At 40.7% G+C, this 23486-nt stretch overlaps 1 protein-coding gene across 13 annotated transcripts in view; it reads right to left on the reverse strand.

The window, feature by feature from the left end:
* The window catches only part of ERC2 (ELKS/RAB6-interacting/CAST family member 2), a 510602-nt gene that overhangs the window by 342180 nt on the left and 144936 nt on the right, over positions 1-23486 (reverse strand). The gene's annotated exons all lie outside the window — the stretch shown is intronic.

Raw genomic sequence — 23486 nt, forward strand, 5'->3', positions numbered from 1 at the left:
GGACTTAAAAATTTTATTTCAATTTGGTACTGAAACGGGAAGGTCTAAACAGGAAGTCAGCCTTCCGTTTCTTTGTAAACAGAATAAAGCAAAGACAACGTAAACTAGAGCTCAGAAAATCGCTTCTAAAGGATTGGCTTTCATCATTTAAAATTGTTGAACCCCCCTTCGGGAGCAGGAGAAGAAGGGGGAATCTTTTCTGGACTGTTTAAACCTCCAGAAGTGAGTTTAAAGTAAAGTAACTTTCCATCGTCCTGATCCTGGAGCGGGGTGTCAGGACTGACGTTTGAAGCTCATTGACCAGAGACAAACGCTTTTGACAGATAGCTAAAAGAAGAGAAACATAGTGATTCCATTGTTTCCTTTCGCACCTTAAAGGAACAAATATTGACAAAATATCTGAAAAAAGGAAACTCTGTTGCTAGACTTGTCTTTAAAAGAAAGATTAAATAGAAGTTTTCCCCCTAGAGGGAGACTGTGAAACTGTAACCAACTCCTGGGAGCTGGCAGCTGTTACAGATTACAATCGTGGGAATAGACATCTGACCTTCAGGACAATGTATTCAGAAGCTCTGTTGTGTGCTTTCTATAAAACAAATGCCCTACTGGAACAGCTACATGAGAAGACGAATTTGATGGCTGATTCGATTAGAAATTTTGAACAGGCAGTGGGAAATTTTGAACAGGCAGTGGGAAAATATGTGGAGCCCACCCAGGAATTAAATCAGGAGTGTGTCCTGACAGAACAGGCCCAACAGGAATATGAACTTTTGGATTTGACAAATGAACTTGGAAAAAGCCAGATTTGGAAAGAAAAAGTTTGGTTTGGTCTGGAGATGGGGGGTTGGATAGACCCTCCTATGCAGGGATGTTTGGACTTTTCAAGTCTGGCAATGGGCCGTGAGATGTTTGGGATTGAGGGGGCTCTCGATTTTGGAAGGATTTTGAAACATGTCTTTAAATACCACATGGAATTTAGTGTTGATTATGGAAAAGGGGCTGATCTGTCGAGAAGGGTCAAAAATATTGCTAAGCTGGAGTTCCCACGAGTGAAACGAGCAGGAGACAAGGGAAAATACAGTTACAAATATGAAGAAGAGCTGTGGAAGGGACATGGAAGAGACTTAAGGGCCTCGGATATTAGGATACCAGGTTAATGCGCCAGATTGATGGGATAATGAGAACTGACAAAACCCGGACCAGGAGGAAGGGACGCTGGATGAAGGTTGGATTTGTTTTTATTTCCTTTTTTCACTACTAGGACTGTTTTACAAAATTGATGAATGTTAGAAAAATGTTGGAATGAAATTACTTGGCTTTAGTAAAAATGTTTAAAGAATTATGCAAGAATATTATGGTTATGAGAAGTTGGTAAAAATAAGATTTAAGTTTCAAGGTTTTTTATAGTAAGATAAGATTAAAATAGTTTAAGGTAATGTAATGACAGAATATTATGAAATATGGAAAGGATTTGCTGTGATAATTAACAACCAGGATACAAGGAAGGGGGGGGGGAGGAGGTCAAGGAAAGAGGGTGATGATAGTTGAGGAGTTGAGAATAATGGATTTGTTTTTAAATGTTTTTAAATGTTTGTGGTGTATTTTTGTTTTTTGTTTTTCTCTTTTTCTCTTATTTTGAATTTGTATATGTATGGTTGGAAGTGGCTTGTTTTTTTCTACTTTGTTTTTCTTTTGTAACTTAAAAAAATTTTTTTTTTCAATAAATATCATTTTTTAAAAAAACAAAGGATAAAAAACTGAGAAGCATCAGAGCCTGTCAAATCTTCTTGATGTGCTGCCCAAGTAAATTGTTGCTGCTTTCGTCTCTCTCTCTCTTAAAGGAAATTATTACATAACTGATAACGAAGAATAAGGTTGAGCTGGCCTTCTTCACACATCATACTTTTTCAAGGTGTACAGCCAATATTTTTAGGAATACATTTAAAAATTAAAGGGTGGCATTAGGCAAGCAAGACCACTTCTGCTTATGCAAGGCAGGTCAATTTATTTTCACGGATCTCCCCTACCAATTCCAACCTCAGGAACTATGTTTTCAGGGTCATGGCTTATAGAGAATAAGTGAAAGTCAGATGTCCAGCCTTCTATGACTCCCACTTGCCTAATGCCACCATTGGAGACAACCCAGAAAACCGAATGTAGCAATTGTTTTTATATGAAAACAACATGTATCATAGCTACTTATATCAGGGATTCGGAATTGTCTGCTGAGGGTACAGCAAATGTCAAACCTGGGTTTCTTGCACCCCACATGCATCCTTCATGCCATGTACGTGGCCCAACAATGGCTATGATCCTCTTCCACTGTCAAAGCATTATGCTTCAGATGACCAGTTGCTGGGAGTCGCAAGTCAGCAGGGTGCTGGTGCTGTTGTGCTCATGTTCAATTTGCAGGCATCCCACAGGCCTATGTTTGGCCAATGGGGGGAAAGGATGTTGGACTTGATAGACCACTGGCCTGATCCATTTATTTAGGTAATTTATAATACCACTTCATATTTCCAAGAAAATCTCTAAGTGGTTTATTATATCCTAAAACCATTACAGAGAAATGAGAACATTGGAATGAGTAATGCACATGGGTAGGCAAACTAAGGCCCGGGGGTCGGTTCCAGCCCAATCGCCTTCTAAATCCAGCCCGCCAATGGTCCAGGAATCAGTGTGTTTTTACATGAGTAGAATGTGTCCTTTTATTTAAAATGCATCTCTGGGTTATTTGTGGGGCATTTGTATTTTTGGCCCTAAAATATAGTCTGGCCCCCCACAAGGTCTGAGGGACAGTGGACCAGCCCCCTGCTGAAAAAGTTTGCTGACCACTGGTGTAGTATATCAGAGATCTATATGACTTTGAAGGGTCTGTTAGGAGGCTTGATTGACACATAATACCTGAGGGGGGGAATACTTCTTCTTTTTGCCCTTTAAGCCTCTTTTTCTTGCTGTCGCTGGTCACCATGCAGGTGTTAACAAAAATCCTTGTGACTGAGATAAGGAACATCCCTTCAAGTGGGTGATACCTACTCTCTCCCAACAAAATATCAAACGAGATTACCGTATTTTTCACCCCATAGGGCGCACCTACCGGTAGTATTTTTGGGGGGGAATAAAGAAAAAAAATTATTTCCCCCCAGGCGCGGGGCTGGGGCGGGGGAAGCCCGAGAATCCCCCAACCTCAGCCCCCAGAACAGGCTGCTATCTGCAAGCCTAGGGAGACCGGTCGCACCGGTCTCCCCAGGCTCGCGGAGAGCTGTGTGAAGCCCGGGCGCGCTCTTCAGCGCGCCCCAGGCTTCAGAATGCAGGCAGCTCTGCGCAACCCTTGGGAGACCGGCGCAAAATCAGGTTGCGCAGAGCTTCCTGAAACCTGGAGAGTGAGAGGGGTCTATGCGCACCGACTCCTCTCGCTTTCCAGGCTTCAGCGAAAGCCTCCATTCGCCCCATAGGACGCACACACATTTTCCCTTCATTTTTGGAGGGGGGAAAGTGCTTCCTATAGGGCGAAAAATACGGTAATCAAGGAGGATCTTGCTGCAAGAGCTGAATCATACAAGCTACAGTAAGAGAGGAAGATTTGTGACTGAGAACATAGCTCTCTATCCACTGCATCAGAATGGCTCCACTCCATAGTGGACTTGCTGCATAGTGGTTTCAACCATGAGAGGGAGAAGTAGGAATGGTATGAAGGCTCATTATGCAGCAACTATGCTAATTCTAGGCAGCTGTGGGTCCAAAACACTGGAAAATTTAAGAACCTTGTGTATTCCACCTTTCATGATGGAAGGAAGCTGGGTATTAATGCAAAGAATGAAGTAGTTAGTCAAAAAATATGAACCATCTAAAGTGCCATCAGATGAAACTAAGAGAGAAATTTGGAAGAGTTTCACCAATACTACTTTGTTTTTTCACCTTCTGTCCAATACCAATGTGTTACTAGATAACTTATTGAATTAGTACAGCATGGCATTTTACATATGGCTGCCCCACTTTAAGAAACCTACGTCTGCTCACTTATACTCTGATCCTGAATTCTATATTTGACAGAAATATGATACTATAATGAGGTGTTCTCATTATTTAATTAAAAGCTCCATTTTGAGTAAAGGTTACCTAATTAGGTCATTTCTCAGCAGTGTAATGGCTGTGAAGGCATTCAGTTAATCAATTGTGGGTCCTAAATAATTCAAAATACAGAACGTGGATTGTCCATGTTATCTTTCTCCAACTGGTATGATGCAAAATCAGATGGTAAAATAACTAATTGCTTTCCCCCCTGGAGTTACTACCTCACAAAAAGTAAAATTGCAGTGTTTTTCATACCATGCAAGCACAATATAAATGCCAAGCTTGTGCTCTCAGGAAATTGAACTAGTTCTAGAAAAATATCCTGCTGCACTTGTCTCTAATAAGTGGCAACTGATGTTTAGTTCCAAACCCATTAAGGAAAAGGCATACTTGAAAATAAGACATGGGCCAGGAATCATTATGTTCTTCCAAAACACTCCAGTATTCCCCAATAAAATCTACTGACACGTAAAAGAATGAAGATAGTATCACACAAGTAAGATTATGAGTTTTTCCACATGCCATGATAGCATATGTAAATATGCTATCAGTGCTAAGGCAGAAATTCTTCTCTCGGCCTTCCTGTCTATGCTGGATTCAAGGAATGACAGCTGTCACTCACATGGATACCATCTATCTACACCAGCAGTTATCAGATCTTGACAGTGTTAGCTACCTCAGTAAGTTCTGCAAGCTTGGAAGAAAGTCTCATTGTATTCAATCAGGCTTGCTCACAAGAAAATCTGAATACAATTGCAGCATTAAGAATAGAATTGCTGTTTAAATATATACAGTGGTACCTCAGGTTAAGAATTTGATTCGTTCTGGAGGTCCGTTCTTAACCTGAAACTGTTCTTAACTTGAAGCACCACTTTAGCTAATGGGGCTTCCTGCTGCCGCCGCGCTGCCGGAGCACGATTTCTGTTCTCATCATGAAGCAAAGTTCTAAACCCAAGGTACTCTTTCTGGGTTAGCGGAGTCTGTAACCTGAAGCGTATGTAACCCGAGGTACCACTTTATGTACTTTTTACACTTTAACCTGCAGAGCAATGTATCAACAAATGTATTCATTTTAAGGATTATATTTTTCCTGAGGAAAAAATCAGAAGCAAATTTAGCACTTGGTCCATCCTCCCTCAACCCCATCATCTCACCATGTTTGTTTTACACATTTAAAAAAAAAAAAATCAGCTTCTGATCCATAGCCAGTTTTGTGGTGTGTTTATATGCTGTGAATGTCTGTGGCCATAAAATTATTGAACATTATATATTTACCAGCTGCTTTCTTCTTTTCAAATTAGCACAGTTTGAAAAAGAAAACACTTTTCCCAATTATAAAATAAAACCTTGCCCAAAGCAGCGTGGGCATGTTGCAAGGCTGACTGGACCAAGAGCCCATGAAGAAAAACTACTTAACTCTTTTCTCTATGGTCCTTGGCCAGCTCAGATTCCAGCTCCCTGAGCCGCACAGAAAATATATGGGCAGCTTGGTAAGAGAGATTTTGAGCTGGCAAAGAAAAGAAAAGAGCTAACACATTCTTCCTCCACACAGATTACAAAGGATGCTTTGGGTTAAAACAAACCAAAACAAAACTGGAAACATTTATTTTTTGTCATTGTTGATTTAGTGATATGCTCCTCAAATCCTTTACCCTCCCTTCTTCCCTTATTGTCTGCTTGTGTTTTGTATGGCTGCTGGGTGCAAAAGTGTGTTCATTTCTGTTTTCCTTGGGCAAAACCTCCATTTTCTGAAGGAAGTCTTCTTACCTCTAACAGTTTCCTTGACAATGCTCATTAACCACAATGGCATCCTCGTGGACTTTGTGGTGTCTTTCCATATCTGCACTATAACTTCTAGCTGAGTTTCTATTATTATGAATAATTTCCAAGCTTTCTACAAATATTTGTATTTGACTTTCTTGACATTCTCTTTCAAAATGGGATTCAAAATGGCCTTAACAGCTTGGAGAACTGGGCCCAAACTAACAAAACGAATTTAAAGTAAGGTTCGGAACTTAGGCAGGAAGAACCAGCTGTACAAATATAAGGTGGAAGACATCTGACTGGCCAGTAGTACATGTGAAAATGATCTAGGGGCAGTGCTTTTTCTTTCTTAAAAAAATGTTTATTTTCCTACTCATATTGAAATACTGCCCCTCAATGAGGCCAAACTTAGATTCACAAAATGTTTAGGGGTATGCGTACCCCTGCGTAACCCCCCCCCCAGAAAAAAGCACTGTCTAGGGGTCTTAGTAGATGACAAGTTCAACATGAGTATGATGCAGCAGCATAAAAAGCTAATGCTATTCTGTGGCTGCATTCAGAGTAGTAAAGGTAAAGGTTAAGGACCCCTGGATGGTTAGGTCCAGTCAAATTTGACTATGAGGTGCAGCGCTCACCTCCGCTTTCAGGCCAAGGGAGCTGGTATTTGTCCGCAGACAGCTTTCCAGGTCATGCGGCCAGCATGACTAAACCGTTTCTGATGCACAGAGCACTGTGACAAATGCCAGAGTGCATAGAAATGCTGTTTACCTTCCCGCCACAGTGGTACCTATTTATGTACTCACCCTGGTATGCTTTCAAACTGCTGGGACAAAGCAACGGGAACTCACCCCATCATGCGGATTTGAACAGCCGATCTTACAACTGGCAAGCTCCAGATGGTCAGTGGTTTAGACCAAAACACCATTCACGTCCCCGCTATCCACAGAAGTATAGTGTCCCGATCAGGGGAAGTAAGATGTAACTCCAATGCCATGAATCTGAATAGTCATCTCCCAAAACTACCCTTTGGTACTGTGCCAGCTTATAACTACCCTTATAACACCCCATTTATGTAGCCAGTACAGGAGGATACCATAGACAATGACATCAAAGACACTTAGAGGTTCAATGAGAACCAACACGGTCACATGTCTTACTCCTAGTATAGGTCATCCATTAGGGTAATAATGGTGGTATCCATGCCACAACTGGGTCTAAAACCCATTGAAATGTGTCTAGAAAACTCATATACCACAAGAGTTGTGTACATCTTTCTATAGAACTAGCAGTGTTACACTCCTTAACTGATTTATATACAGATAAATATAAGTATGAATGACTCTATGCAGCACTGTAGAAATAATCAGGAGACAAATTATTTACAGCAGGAGCAAATGCAATGTGAAGGCAGATTTACTAAAATGGTGACATAAAAGACCCTGGATATGAAAACTTATTTCCCAATCACTGACAGGTGACATTAACGCAAGAGTCTTATAAATCTGCCATTAAAGTAATGTTGAATATATAAAAACAAAACAAACACCATTCCTGTTCTGTTTTCCTTTTCATGGAAAGCATTCTCAGAATAATCTTTTTTCCAGACACAGATTACTCTGCACATGGGTGAATTTCAGCTCCTTGCTCTAATCTTTCCAAAAGATTGCAAAACTGAAGGTTCATTTCACAGAACAGGACAATGCTAGCATACAGAAGGAGTCTTAATAGTAAGTCTTCCAGAGATTAACTGCCTGGGGTCCTGCACTATGCAAATTTAATTACATTTATCATCACATACTTAACAGTATCATAATATCATCACAGACTGAAACAGAAAACAGAAGAGCTGTTTTCTGGACTTGATAAAGTTAAAGGTGATATGCTGAGAAGCTGCTAACATTTATGCCTACAAGTAGTCACTTCAGTGGCTTTCACTAAATAAGAGTAGCAGGGATCTAGATTCTAGACTTTGGCAAATATCACCCTGCTAACTTAAATTACAGAAAATTGCAATTTGCAGGCTGGAGAATGTGATAAACATGATACGAAATAATTCTTGTAGGAAGAAACACATCTAATGAACAGCGATACATAATGGTAACCATTAGGCATTACAAAGATATCTAGAAAAACCTGGTATTTGAGCTGTGAACCATTAAACCCCCAATCCACATTAGTTGGTTTAAAAATCCATGTCACCCACTGTTTTTCTACACTGAATACATAGGAAAATATCCCAGTTTTCAAAGGATACTTTCTTTGGTCACAAGCCTATGTGAGAACTGTTACTTAGAACGACAGAAGAGTTGCAAAAGACCACAAGGATCCTCTAGTGAAGCCTCCTGCAAGGCAGGAATCTTTTGCCCAGCTTGTGCTTCTTACCTTTTTTCCAAGTAAGACAATCAAGACAAAGCTAGAACACTACATCCCATAAATAGCAAAAACAAAACAAGACAAAACAAGGAGGGAGAGGCAGCAGTTCTTAGCAGCCCCTGGAGCTGAGATAAGGATGAGTACTAGGCATTCTAGAGCACTGTTTTTCTCCCTGAAATATTCAAAATCAGGTTGCAATATACCATAATGGGCTAAAAGTCTTTCCTCTAATTTTGACAGAAAATTGGTTTTACATGACTTCTGGATTTTTCTTTGAACCATGACGGTGTTCAGCCAAGTGAAACTAATTGTACATTATGTGAAAAGTTCTGGAGACTTTTCTTTGAGTCTTTAGAAACAGATGTTTAATTATGACACTGTAACAAACATCTCTGAATTGCTTAATTTACAACACTTAAAGGCTTAAAGATGCCTAAATATGTCATTCAAAATGCAGCATTTTTTCTTCAATTAATTTTCTGAAAGTTTACAAAATTTGTACTAATTCTCTGTAACTAGATATGTTCTGGATCTAGTCTCAGAGAATCTGTATAGAATACACATTTGAAACATCTTTAAAACTAAGCAAAAACATCTTTCTATTATGCTGCAAGGCAAATGATTTTTAGATGTTTTGCATTTTTATGCTAAATAGAGCAGCTGCAATTGATAAAAGGCAATCAAGCTAATTCAAGTCAATCAAGTCCAGGAGGTTTTCAACCCTTGTTTAAAAATGCTCTCAGCTCTCATATTCATTTTTTAAATCTTTCCACCATACAAAGTGAGGAGTTTTGTTGGTTTTAAGCTGTGATGATTCAACCCAAGCCTTCTGTATTGGGCCAATGTTTTTTTCCTCACTGTACTCCTCAAATTAAGTAAAACAACCTTGAGTCAAGGCCAATTCGCACTTCATGCAATAGACTTGTTTGTCATGTTGAGCGCCATCAAGTGTCATGGAGAGCTGAATGCAAGCCATGGTTACACACCAAGGAACTTGTCAGCAACAATTTCCCAACCCATAGCCATTTATTGCCACTACTGCAGATAGGCACTTCCATCTCTTTTTTCTTTTTTTAAAAAACAATTTTTATTAATTTTTCATTAATAGCACTCCAATATGGGCCACATGGCATATCCATTTCATACTCCATGATGTTCGCCAGGAATAACACAGGATAGGCAAGGCAAATATGTCTCCTTCACATCCAGGTACAATGCAAATCGATATCTGTGGTACCCAAGTGAAGAGGCAGTTCTTTCATAATAATCTCCCTGTGGCCAATGCCTGATTGACAGCAGTGCCTTTCTAGAGATCTATTAAGGTATGTCCACATAGCAGGTGCCCACACACTTCACTTGGCAATTAAATACATGATAGGCGACCCCTAAGAGGTATCTACTACTTGACTTGCTTGGACTCTTAGCTCATCCTCAACGTCTTGCATTGGGTTACAGTCAAAGGCTAAATAATCTGACAGACAAAATATATGCCACAAATATTCAATAAAAGCAGTATCATAATACCAGACAATTCAAACACATGCCTCTTTCCATTCCTGACTAAACCTGCCCACTATAAACCTGCTCAGATAACATACTCTTATAATTTTCTAGGGCATCCTCAGGTTACAGCTTTAGTTGTGATTAATGGCCTCTCTTTGATGAGAAGATAAGGCTGAGCCAGTACCAGGAATACCTACTTTTAAAAGCCCACATGTGTCAGAATTATTAGAACTGCGTTTGCTGTTAAGATTTAGGTACTGTTTATTTGGTCAGGTACAGATAGCTACATAATAAAAGCAACGGTCAGCAGTACTACAAAAAAAAAGTCTATCTGTTTTCCCTGCTTGGCACTAACAATACAGTGGTACCTCAGGTTAAGTACTTAATTCCTTCCGGAGGTCTGTTCTTAACCTGAAACAGTTCTTAACCTGAAGCACCACTTTAGCTAATGGGGCCTCCTGCTGCTGCCACGCCGCCAGAGCATGATTTCTGTTCTCATCCTGAAGCAAAGTTCTTAACCCGAGGTACTATTTCTGGGTTAGCTGAGTCTGTAACCTGAAGCATATGTAACCTGAAGCATATGTAACCCAAGGTACCAATGTATAGCCTTAGTGATATCCTGGATTCTGAAAAATTGCCTGAACACTTACACATTCAGATACTACCCAACATAGAGTTGCCATATGTCCAGATTTTCCTAGACATACCTGGGATTCAAAGAACAAAACTAGTGGAGGAGGGGTTAAAAAGTCAAAATGTCCGGAGGTTTTTTGTTTGGGTTGAAAAAAGCATATGCGTTCTGGGAGCCCCCAAAGCTGTGCCCTAGAAGTGGAAGCAGTCGCTTCTTTTCCTGCCAGAGAGCAAGGCTGTCACTAGCCAAGGACTTGTGGCTTGGGGAGTGGGTGGCAGGGTGGGTGGGTGCAGTGGAGTACTTAGAGAGTGGGGAGTGTGGACACAACTACCCCTGCCCCACCCTGTTCCCTAGGTTCCTCACTCGGCACCACCTCTCTGGGTGCATAGCTCTAAGCTCCCCTGGGCTGTGAGCCCTGCCACCCATTTCATGGCGAGGGAAGTGCAAGCTGAATCTCTGCCACTGCCAATGCTGTGAGGGCTGCAGCAGAGGCAGAGGTGGCGCATTTCCCCACAGTAGTGTAGTTAGGAAGGGGAGGGGAGGTCAAAGCTCCATCACGCAGGACTGACTGCTGACTGTCTTTTCACCTGAGGAGAGACTGACGCCCCTCGGACACACCTTTCCTGCCCAGCCTGCATGGGTGAGTGAGGGAAGGGCAGTGAAGGGCAGGGGCCGCACCTCACCTCAGCCCACCAGGCACAGCGAAGGGACCTGCCTCGCTTTCCCCAGCTCAGTACAGTGGAACCTTCTGTTATGTACCGTCCTCCTTGTGAACGCTGTGAGTTACGAGCTCTACTAACCCGGAAGTAGATGCCCTTTGTTGTGAACGTTGCCCTGGGTTGTGAGCAGAAGTCACACACCGGCAGCGCGGCGGCAGCGGGAGGTGCCATTAGCAAAAGCGTGCCTCATGTTACGAGTTGTTTCGGGTTACAAACGGACCTCTGGAATGAATTAAGTTCGTAACCGGAGGTACCACTGTATTCAGTATCCAGTATCATTAATATATAGTTATTGCATAATCATGATAATACACACCTAATGAAACTGAAAATAGAACCACATAAGCATATTCAATGTTAATTGGCTTTTGATGGCTGCCATTAAGCAGTTTGAGAGAGGGTTGCTATATTTTATCAACAATTAATGCATTTCATAGAGAATGGGAGTGGCCGGGTTTAAAGCAGTATGCACAAAGTTCTTTCATCCCTTCACAGCCCTTGAAGAGTCGAAGAGGAGAGCTGATAGCCATCTTCAAATATCTAAACGGTTGCCACATGGAGGATGGAGCAAACTTGTTTTCTCCTGCTCCAGAGTCTAGGACCCAAACCAATGGCTTCAAGTTACAAAAAAGGAGATTCAAACTAAACATCAGGAATAACTTTCTGACAGCAAGAGCTGTTTGACAGTGGAACAGGCTCCCACAAGACATGGTGAACTCCCCTTCCTTGGAAGTTTTAAAGCAGAGGTTGGATGGCCGTCTGTCATGTATGATCTAGTTGAGATTCCTGCATTGCAGGTGGCTGAACTAGATTACCCTCAGGGACCAACTCTACAATTCTAAGATTCTGTGATTCACTCCTGAAACTCTGGGACCTTTTGGAGCAGTGTCTGCTGCTAGAGTCAGAAACTGATTGGAAAGGGAAAGGAAAAATAGAGAAGCTCTGGTGCTGCGTATGTATAGACACCCAGGATTCTACAGATCCCCGTATGGCAGATTATTTTGGGTGGGGGTGGCGTAGGTGGGTGTTGCATAACTTCAAAACACTGTTATCAAATTCAAGCATTTGGTGTGAGGCAGGGTACAAAAAAAAAGAGAGAGAATAAGTTGTCCTGGTAATGTATGTTTATGAGCAAATAATAATAATGCAAAACTGCTTCAACATAAACATATGTTTGCAACTGTTTTCTTCAGTTAGGGTTTTATCTTCAAATAAATTATGAACATGATCCAAGGCTGTTTTCTACGTAAGCTGCTTGGTCTTTCCCATTTTGCTACTGATCCTCAGTATAGCTGATCTTGTAAAATAGGGCAGGAGGGGGAAACACAAAGTGGCTTTTGTGGATACAGAGCAGCTGTTGTGCTCCTAAGACACTGGCATAGGCTTCAGAGGCAGAGATGAGGAAAAATTATCTTCTCAGTGTATCACTGGCCCATGGGTTGCAGATTACCCCAGTCAAGTACGGTAACTGTATATGAGCACCCATCTTGCTACTGCCAGCCTTATAATGAGGCAGGCAAGCAGAGGGGGAAATGCAGCCCAGGCGTATCTGGTGAGAGGCAGGAGACATATGTGAACTGCTCCCTTGGTACAGCAAAATGTAGACTGGATGCTCAAATTGTAAAAGGTTTCTACCACTGGAAAGGGACCCTTGTGGATCTGTCCCTATACTTCCTATCAAAAATATTCATCCCCCCCATGTTCAAGTGGAACAAATGACAGGGAAGAAGTTCAGAGTGGGAAACATGCTGTGATGCTCTGTTAAATGTTTTACTTTTTTAACTCATTGAAGCTCTTAACTTTTGAATGAAAATGAGCATGCAGTCATTTCATAGGTATGTCATAGAATCATAGATTTGTAGAGTTGGAAGGGACCCTGAGTACCATCTACTCCAACCTCCTGCAATGCAGAAATGTGCAGCTGTCCCATACGGGGATCAAACCTGCAACCTTGGAGTTATCAGCACCACACTCTAACCAACTGAGCTAGCCACTTGGACAGTGTTTTCATATTCAGGTGTTGAACAAAATATTTAGATTCGGCTCTTACTAGAATTTCAATAGAGAGTTATTAATAGATAAAAGAGAGGAATTTGATAAATCTTTGATAAATATTATACAATGAGGATGGGCAACATATTGCAGAAAAAAATATCAAAGTGGCCAATGTTGAATCAATTATTTTGTTACAAACTAATTCTTTCCATACTACAAACAAAATTAGCCCACTTTCAAAGAGACTTGATAATTCCTTATAGAACAGATTCAGTAAGGGTTAATTAGGACTTTGCCTTTGAAGCATTTCTATACTGTTCATTTGTAATAAAACTATTATTTTAATGAAGAGGCTGCTCATTAACTTGTGTCTCCTTTCAACAAACACTGCTTTAACAAATACAGTATCTTTAATAAGGTGTTACCGTGCACAGTAGCAGATTAGTACAACTTCTTCTCAAGTACACAACCACAACTTTCATGGCTCACCATGTTCAACAACTGAAATTCCTCCCTGCAGCAACTAAAATCTAAGAAAATTGTTCCCGTATGTCAGTGCCAGCTATTCCATTTACTAGAGCCTTGAGGCTGCCTAACGAAACAACAACTCCAGCTCGTCATAGAGAAGTAGTAAAGTAGCTTATCCATATCCAAAAAGTACTCTTCGCCTTTACTCATTTTTCCTCTTTTGAAGTACACAGTAACTGTTGATATATTCACATAGCTCAGTTTGATTCAACTCCCCCCAAAACTCTTTGTGTTGGCACAAGTACAAAATAAAGAATTCTATACTAATTACAAATCTCACAAGTTTGCTAGGGCTTTTAATGTTGTATTCAAATGTGCCTAGGGGCCAAACAACATTGCCCCAGGAGAACAGAATTGATCTATTGTTGTTGTTTTCCCGCTATGAAATGGTGGAGGACTGTTTATTGATTGTGGAAGTGGTGATGTGACTAGGGACATTTACTGCTGCCCTTGCAGAGTTTCTCCAATCTAAATCCCACGTAGCTTCCATTTGTATTGAAATGGGGTGCACATTTAACCGTGGAATCCAGCCATGACACAGACCCTTGAATTTCCCCATAGTAAATAGCCCCTTGAGAAATTTAGATTGGGAAGATGCACATTGCTTCTCTCACTCATTTATTCTCAACAACAAATAAACCACATCATGAAAAAAAACAATGAATTGTTTATTTCTTCTATTTACATCAAACTACCCTGCAAAATAGAAATATCAAAAGAAATATCTGCAAAAGAAATATCAACAACCTCAGATATGCAGATGACACAACCTTGATGGCAGAAAGGAGGAGGAATTAAAGAACCTTTTAATGAGTGTGAAAGAGGAGAGTGAAAAATATGGTCTGAAGCTCAACATCAAAAAAACTAAGATCATGGCCACTGGGCCCATCATCTCCTGGTAAATAGAAAGGGAAGAAATGGAGGCAGTGAAAGATTTTACTTTCTTGGGCTCCATGATCACTGCAGATGGTGACAGCAGTCATGACAACCATATGTCAGGAGTGCTCTGATGGTGTTTCCTGCTTGGCAGGGGGTTGGACTCGATGGCCCTTGTGGTCTCTTCCAACTCTATGATTCTATGATTCTATGATTCTATGAAATTAAAAGACGCCTGCTTCTTGGGAGAAAAGCAATGACAAACCTAGACAGCATCTTAAAAAGCAGAGACATCACCTTGCTGACAAAGGTCTGTATAGTTAAAGCTATGGTTTTCCCAGTAGTGATGTGTGGGAGTGAGAGCTGGACCATAAAGAAGGCTGATCGCCGAAGAACTGATGCTTTTGAATTATGGTGCTGGAGGAGACTCTTGAGAGTCCCATGGACTGCAAGAAGATCAAAGCTATCCATTCTGAAGGAAATCAGCCCTGAGTGCTCACTGGAAGGACAGATCCTGAAGCTGAGGCTCCAATACTTGGGCCACCTCATGAGAAGAGAAGACTCCCTGGAAAAGACCCTGATGTTGGGAAAGATTGAGGGCACAAGGAGAAGGGGACGACAGAGGGCGAGATGGTTGGACAGTGTTCTGGAAGCTACAAACATGAGTTTGACCAAACAGCGGGAGGCAGTGGAAGACAGGAGTGCCTGGCATGCTCTGGTCCATGGGGTCATGAAGAGTCGGACACGACTAAACGACTAAACAACAAATTCTGCAAAAAATCAGATTGGTGTTTTATCTCACAAAACTCATGAAAGGTAAAGTAGACAGAGGTTGTCCATGGGTACCCAGTTTCTTTCATGACTGTGGTGTAGTGGTTAAGAGCGGTAGTCACGTAATCTGGGGAACCGGGTTCGCGTCTCCGCTCCTCCACATGCAGCTGCTGGGTGACCTTGGGCCAGTCACACTTCTTTGAAGTCTCTCAGCCCCACTCACCTCACAGAGTGTTTGTTGTGGGGGAGGAAGGGAAAGGAGAATGTTAGCCGCTTTGAGACTCCTTAAAGGGAGTGAAAGGCGGGATATCAAATCCAAACTCTTCTTCTTCTTCTTCTTCTGTACAGGAATTCCAACCTGGGTTTCTTACATTCAAAGCCAATGTTTCAGTGCCTGTTCTATGTCTACAAAACCATAAGGTCTCTAAGCTAGGTAGAAAATAAAATTAATAAAGCCCAAGGTTCCCAGGCTGCTAAATTTTGCATCCAGTATTCAATTATGTTCTTGTACGCTGCAATTGCAAAAAATGTAAAATGCACGTTGTCCTGCAAGTAGCTTATACTAAAGAAGAGATCCTTCCAACTAAACAGTTGTTGAGGCAAGAAGATGGATAGCTTAAAGGATGGAATAGAAGTTCTCTGGTGTATGCTTACTCAAAAAAACTGCTACAGTAACAAGTTAGCTTTGACATCCGTCTTGGAAGAAGATATGTCAACTTCTGACATCCTTACTTGCTCTTCTTTTTAAAGGAAAACAATATGATCAATGTTTAAGAATTTCATCATCATTTTAACATGCTGCATTGTTTTATCATTTGTTGTTTACCTCCCTGGGTTCCTTTGGGAGGAAGGGGAAGGATATAAAATTAATTAATTAATTGGTGCATATTTTTGTAAACACACCTTTTGGTTTGAAAACAGCATTATAAAATGTTCAGGGATGTTTATAAAATGTTTTATAAACAGCATTATAAAATGTTCAAATGTTTTGAAGGGTAGGGTAGCTGCTTTTCAGTCAGTTTATTGGTTCAGGAAGTGTGAATTATGTGGTGGGGAGGCATTTCATACATTCCTAGACTCACACAACTGCATAAACATTTAAATTAGCTTTCCATACCATTAGCCAGATCACACGGAAATCACCTGATAATGGTACTTCTCCTGAGGGGAAGCCCCCCCCCCCCCAGTAACCACTTACTACACAATCCCACCTGACACCCATAAGAATCCAATGTAGAAGTTTCCACAACTGCATTGAACTAAGACTACAAACATGTGATTTACGGAAGCAAACCACACCTCTGTGAGGCCATCTGAGCCAGCCCTTTGTTTGCTCGAGTGACAGTTGCAAATGGTCAGACAAATTAACTGTGACTAGGATCAAAAGAAAGCACACTGAAGCTTTGTTCCAAGGCCAATTTCCTCCTCAAATAGTCAAGATGCAGTGCAGGACAGGGAACTTGTGCCTACTATGGTTGGGAAGAAGTGTGTTTCTCAGGCAGTTGCAGATCCCTTAACCAGACACACAATACGAAGGCAACACTGTTTAGGAAAGTTTTTAATGTTTGATGTTTTATTGTGCTTTTAATATTCTGTTGGGAGCCTCCCAGAGTGGCTGGGGAAACCCAGCCAGATGGGTGGGGTGTAAAAATAAAATATTATTATTATTATTATTATTATTATTATTATTATTATTATTATTATTATTATTATTAGACAAACTGCCACCCTGAGGGCAGTTTTGAATTTTTGGATGAGGGGTTGCTCTTTCTTGAGTCTTGCTTTTTAAAAGCTTGATGCAGAAGAAGGGAGGAGCTGGAGGAGACCTTTACAGGATGAAGTAAGAAAAAACCTTGGGATTTTATTTTGAGGGGCCTGAGGCAAAATAAGTGTTTGGGGTATCAATTAATTAACGAGGAGTATCTGGCTGGAAAAATATATTTGATCTAAGAAAAAAAATGGAAGATGAAACTTCAATAAACTTTAGTAAAGAAATAATTTCCAATCAATCCTTTGAGAAAATTAATTGTGTGTGTGAATAACACATTCTGTCAGTATCCTACAACCTTTCTCTTGGAGCTTAAGCAGAAAGTCATCTCTGTGTGGAAATTGCACCAGACCACCTTGAACCAAGCCCAGTAGGATATGGGCTGCCGGTGTAGATGTTTTAGCAGAGGTGTCACATGCTGTCTGCTTCCCTCAGCATCATTGCTGCTATATTCTACACCAGCTAGAGCTTCCAGACCAGCCCAAAGGCAGTAGGAAATCAATTGCAGTAAGAAACCCAATATTCATTGTTCTAGATACTGTGGACTGCTTTTACTGTACATTGTTTTGGTTTCCCAATTGTCTCCATTTCTAAATTTTCCCATTAACATGGGGAAAATTTCCCCACTATGTACTGATTTAATAATAATAATAATAATAATAATAATAATAATAATAATAATAATAATTTATTTGTACCCCACCCATCTGGCTGAGTTTCCCCAGCCACTCTGGGTGGCTTCCAACAAAGACCAAAAATACACTAAATTGTCACACATTAAAAACTTCCCTGAACAGGGCTGCCTTCAGATGTCTTCTGAATGTCAGGTAGTTGTTTATCTCTTTGACATCTGATGGGAGGGCGTTCCACAGGGCAGGTGCCACTACCCAGAAGGTCCTCTGTCTGGTTCCCTGTAACCTTACTTCTCGCAATGAGGGAACTGCCAGAAGGCCCTCAGCGTTGGATATCAGTGTCCGGGCAGAATGATGGGGGTGGAGACACTCCTTCAAGTATACAGGACCGAGGCCGTTTAGGGCTTTAAAGGTCAACACCAACACTTTGAATTGTGCTCGGAAACGTACTGGGAGCCAATGCAGATCTCTCAGAACCGGTGTTATGTGGTCCCAGCGGCCACTCCCAGTCACCAGTCTAGCTGCCGCATTCTGGATTAATTGCAGTTTCCAGGTCACCTTCAAAGGTAGCCCCACGTAGAGCACATTGTAGTAGTCCAAGTGGGAGATAACTAGAGCATGCACCACTCTGGCGAGACAGTCTGCGGGCAGGTAGGGTCTCAGCCTGCGTACCAGGTGGAGTTGGTAGACAGCTGCCCTGGATACAGAATTGACCTGCGCCTCCATGAACAGCCGTGAGTCTAAAATGACTCCCAGGCTGCGCACTTGGTCCTTGGTGATTTAAATCATCATCATCATAAATTTTATTTGTACCTTGCCCTCCCCAGCCGAAGCTAGGCTCAGAGCGGCTAACATCATACATACATTTTTAATTAAAGAAACAAATTATTGGTAGAGTAGCGGATTTTCAACTTTTAATCTTTTCATGTCTTATATTTTTCAAACTTTCTTGAAGGTTGCAAACAGGAGCAGAGACCAACTCCCTGGTATAATTATGTTTCCATAGACCATGGCTAACTCTCATAGTGGCCTTACTGTAGCTTACCACTTAAGACAATTTATACAGTAATGTATATAGTACTCTCATAGTGCTCTCAAAGGCTACCAAGGTGCACATCACAAGTTGAACTGCAGTTAATTCAAAACAGTCATTATACTTCTGTTTCTAGAGGTAGGATTTCCTTATCATTAAGCCATGTCTCTCTATGGAATAAATCAGCATGCTTTTGACTTCACAGTTCATCCACCTCTCTTCCTCGTGAATTTACTGCCTTGCACCTTCCTTCCTTCCTTCCTTCTTTCTGTCACAAGCATGCCTGTAATTAACTTTCTCTCTCTCTTTCTCTCAAAAGTGACAGATGTCACACACATAGTGGGAACGGCAAGATTGCAATGACAAGAAAATAAGAGGAAGTTGTCATGACAACAGCGTGACTGGTATTTGTCTCTCTAGCACAGCCTTGATATATAATAGGCAACCTACAGGTTCAATCAAAATCATTCTAGGTACATAGTTGAGTGTATATCAGACAACTCCACGAAAACCCATCATTTAAGTCTATGCTTCTGAATAATCATTTTCACTAGTAAAAGATCCTCCTTTGAGCCTCAATAAGTCACCTATAGAGGAACTGTGGGATTATGTTTCAAAATGTATGGTATTTGCTTCAGTACAAAAGCTTGTATTTTAGATGGGGGAGAGGTAACTAATTAGCAATGCCAATGATCTTGGCAAAATCAGCATCACTACAAACTAAAATAAATATTGATTTAAATTATAATTAGCATCAACACTTTGATACAGAGGAATATACTCAAAAGCGTATACTGCATATGGTTGGTTTTCAGTTTGCTGCAGGGGATGTGGGTTTTATAAGCATATCATGAGGAGAGGAACAAGAGGTATAATGTCCTCATCAGCCTCCATGTCTTAGGGATGATTCACACAGGCATGAATATCAAATATTCAACACTTTGCGACTTACAGTACCTTTCAGTGGAGGCATTTCACAGATTCTGTTGTATTTAAGAAATAACATCAGATGCTGTGAATGATTTATCTATAGTGTTTTTTCCATGATAGCTGTTTATCAAAGGCAAACCTGAAATCATTTATAGCCCAGTCAGGTCAGCTCAGGGCAAACCACCTTTATGAAGGTTATTTAAAACCAAAATAAAAAAAATCCTTCCAGTAGCACCTTAAAGACCAACTAAGTTAGTTCTTGGTATGAGCTTTCGTGTGCACGAACACTTCTTCAGATACCAAGAAGAATCTGAAGAAGTGTGCATGCACACGAAAGCTCATACCAAGAACTAACTTAGTTGGTCTTTAAGGTGCTACTGGAAGGAATTTTTTTATTTTGACTATGGCAGACCAACACGGCTACCTATCTGTATTTAAAACCAAAATATTCATAAATGAAAAACCCAGGAAATAAAATGAAAATATGCTGATTCAAAGATGAATTTTGCTTCTGGAAATGTATCCATTGCTTCATGTGGCAAAAGAGATGGTGCAAAATTATTTTACAAACAACAAAACAGGCTCCTTCTCTGGGATTTATGATCATTTACAATAAAGATTCAGAAAACCGAGAAATTCCTCTAGAAACACACTAGATTCAGCCATGTACTTGGTTTATGCTGGAGTTCTACTCTCCTCTGAAATAAGCACCAGTGAATTAAGCCTAAGTGTCCTATTAACCTATTAGGCATATGGAGGCTCTCATTTCCATCTGATCCCTCAGAAAAAGGTGCCTTTAATGTATTCAGTTCTGCTGCCAAAAAGCTCTCGCACATGAACAATTACAGCTAATTTTAACCAAATTGCTTCCTGCAAGAAGTGGACATCATTAAGAAACTTTCTCCATTTCCTTTTACAAAGAAGTCTTAAAGATAGAAAATAAAGAAAGCTCTTTGTGATGCTGTCTGATAAAATCATTAGTCTCACACGACTTACTTCAAAGCATAGGATGGCAATCACCTAGCCCTCCATGGAACGCATAAAGGAGAATGCTGTGCTTCAAAGCTACATCAATTTATCAGGTCATTTAATTACTTAAGTGTGACTTAAATTGTTCAAAATGTAATGTAAGTTGCTGTGCGTAGAATGCAAACTTTTGCACTAGGCTTGGTTATCATAATACCAGGATTATTATAAAAATATTATGAAATATCATCAATATAATATAATGTTGTTAACACTGCAATAATTCTTGTTATGAGTTAAGCAACACTGTGTCTCATCCAATTGTGTTCCTTCACTCATGGAAGGTTGCTGATCCAACTGAGGGATCTTTAAATGGAATGGGAAAAGTCACAATTTCACTCTAAGTCCCCTTTGCTTCTCCACTAAAATCTGCTTGAGAGGGTTGGAAGACCTCTGGAACATCATGGCAGGTGCTGTGGGACAGAGGCCACAGGAGAAAGGGAGGATGTGCAAAAAATCACTTCCCTCCCCTTCCATTCATGGAAGCTTTTGTTGGAGCAAAGACCCCTTTGATAACAAAGGCATATAATAATAATAAATAATAATAATAAATTTTTATTTATATCCCGCCCTCCCCAGCTGAAGCCGGGCTCAGAGCAGTAACTAACAACAGTAAAATGATACAACATTCTAAAATCATTTCATTATAAAATCAGTTCAAATCAGATTAATGGCAACCATTAATTAACTGGATAAAAGTTGTTTTTAAAGAACATGTAGCTCAAAAACACAATTTTGTTTAATGTAATTGTGGAGTTCAAAGGTGTATCATCTGCCCAAACCACCAAAATACGGTGTGATTTACCACATCCAATAATAACAATAACAATAACAATAACAATAATTTATTTATTTATACCCCATCCAACTGGCACAGCTTCCAACAAAAGATTAAAATACATTAAAACATCAGTCATTAAAAACTTCCCTAAACAGGGCTGCCTTCACATGTCTTCTAAACGTCAGATAGTTGTTTATTTCTTTGACATCTGGTGGGAGGGCGTTCCACAGGACCACTCTCATCTTATCATTTAACCCTTTGTATCAGGAGTTAATAGTTATACACATCCTTTCTGCTAGGCAGGATGCCAGGCCCTGACTTGAATAATGAGTTAAGATACATCCTCCTTCCCCTATTGCTCTGCAAACGATTTGCTTTCATTTCAATGCTAGTTGTTCCTCATTCTCAATAGCAACTTGATTGCTGAAAGACAGCATCCATCAGAGTATTCCCAATCTTTTGTTATGGTAGTCTGTGACCAAAATTCTACCTAATCTGCCTTCTATTTCTTGCATTCCACAAGCAACTGCTTTCATATCTTACAATAATATGAATCTTCACAAAAGGCTTCAAACTTTAAAGTCTAAAGCAGGGATGGGCTCTCCAGATGTTGAAGGACTCCCAGCTCCCATCACCCTGATCACCAGCCATGCTGGCAAGGACTGAGAAAAGTCTAGCGATCTCTGGAGGACCACAGGCTCCGTTTAAAGCATAGCAATTTAAATATTGCAGGCTTAAAGATAAGGCAACCTTTAAAGCTCACCTCTCTTTTGCCTTTATTATGAAGTTAAAAATAAGCCTACATTTTGAACTACGGCTATTATTCTCCAGTGATGGTAGATTTATAATCTCTAGATTTTATTTACTATTCCTTTATTTGAAAGAGGATGCAGTATTATACACTATAGGCAACAGAACATTCTCCTTCACCCACCTAGGAAAAACTAAAAATGGGTTAAATAACTGATGCGTTCATTTTATCAGGTGGGATTATAAGGGCCAAATGAAAGGGAAGGCACGCTATTAACAGTTGTGCGTTTTTAAGGCTTTAATATAGCCATGAGGAGTTTCAAATTTGATTGTGGGGGCATTTTTCTTTTCAAAACTGCCTTCCCTATGTTACTAATCCAGAACGCGGCAGCCAGACTAGTGACTGGGAGCGGCCGCCGAGACCATATAACACCGGTCTTGAAAGACCTACATTGGCTCCCAGTACGTTTCCGAGCACAATTCAAAGTGCTAGTGTTGACCTTTAAAGCCCTAAACGGCCTAGGTCCAGTATACCTGAAGGAGCGTCTCCACCTCCATCGTTCTACCCGGACACTGAGGTCCAGCACCGAGGGCCTTCTGGCGGTTCCCTCACTGCAAGAAGCCAAGTTACAGGGAACCAGGCAGAGGGCCTTCTCGGTAGTGGCGCCCTCCCTGTGGAACGCCCTCCCACCAGATGTCAAAGAGAACAACAACTACCAGACTTTTAGAAGACATCTGAAGGCAGCCCTGTTTAGGGAAGCTTTTAATGTTTGATGTATTACAGTATTTTAATATTTTTTTGGAAGCTGCCCAGAGTGGCTGGGGAAGCCCAGCCAGATGGGCGGGGTATAAATAATAAATTATTATTATTATTACTTTTCCACCCTTGGTATGAAAACTAATGAGTTCCACCTATTCCCCACACACACACACTTTGGACTGTGGACACAGAGAGCAGGACAATAAGCAAGCCCTTCACCTCACCATCACGTATTAGCTGCACTGCGATTTTTAAAAACTCAGGAGTAACTGCACATATCTCCCACATAACGTATCATTTGGCTCTAACTTGCAGAGATCTGCAGTGCTCCCTTCGCACATTTTTTCCTGACAGTCAAGTGATTATTTTCTTTATACAAATGTGTATATTCGTCTGAACTGTGTGCCAAGTCAAAATGCACAACTAAGACAGCCTTGTAAAAGAGATAAATGGAAGCAACTGAACAGAATACTAGCAGCAAGGGGGAGATTAGATTCTAAATGCATACACTTAGTTTGGGTTTCCTGCTAGAACCTTCCCATTCCAGCAAAGGGCCACCTGCTATCAAAACC

Source organism: Podarcis liolepis, assembly GCF_965112155.1.
Source record: "Podarcis liolepis genome assembly, chromosome: 2".
NCBI lineage: Eukaryota > Metazoa > Chordata > Lepidosauria > Squamata > Lacertidae > Podarcis > Podarcis liolepis.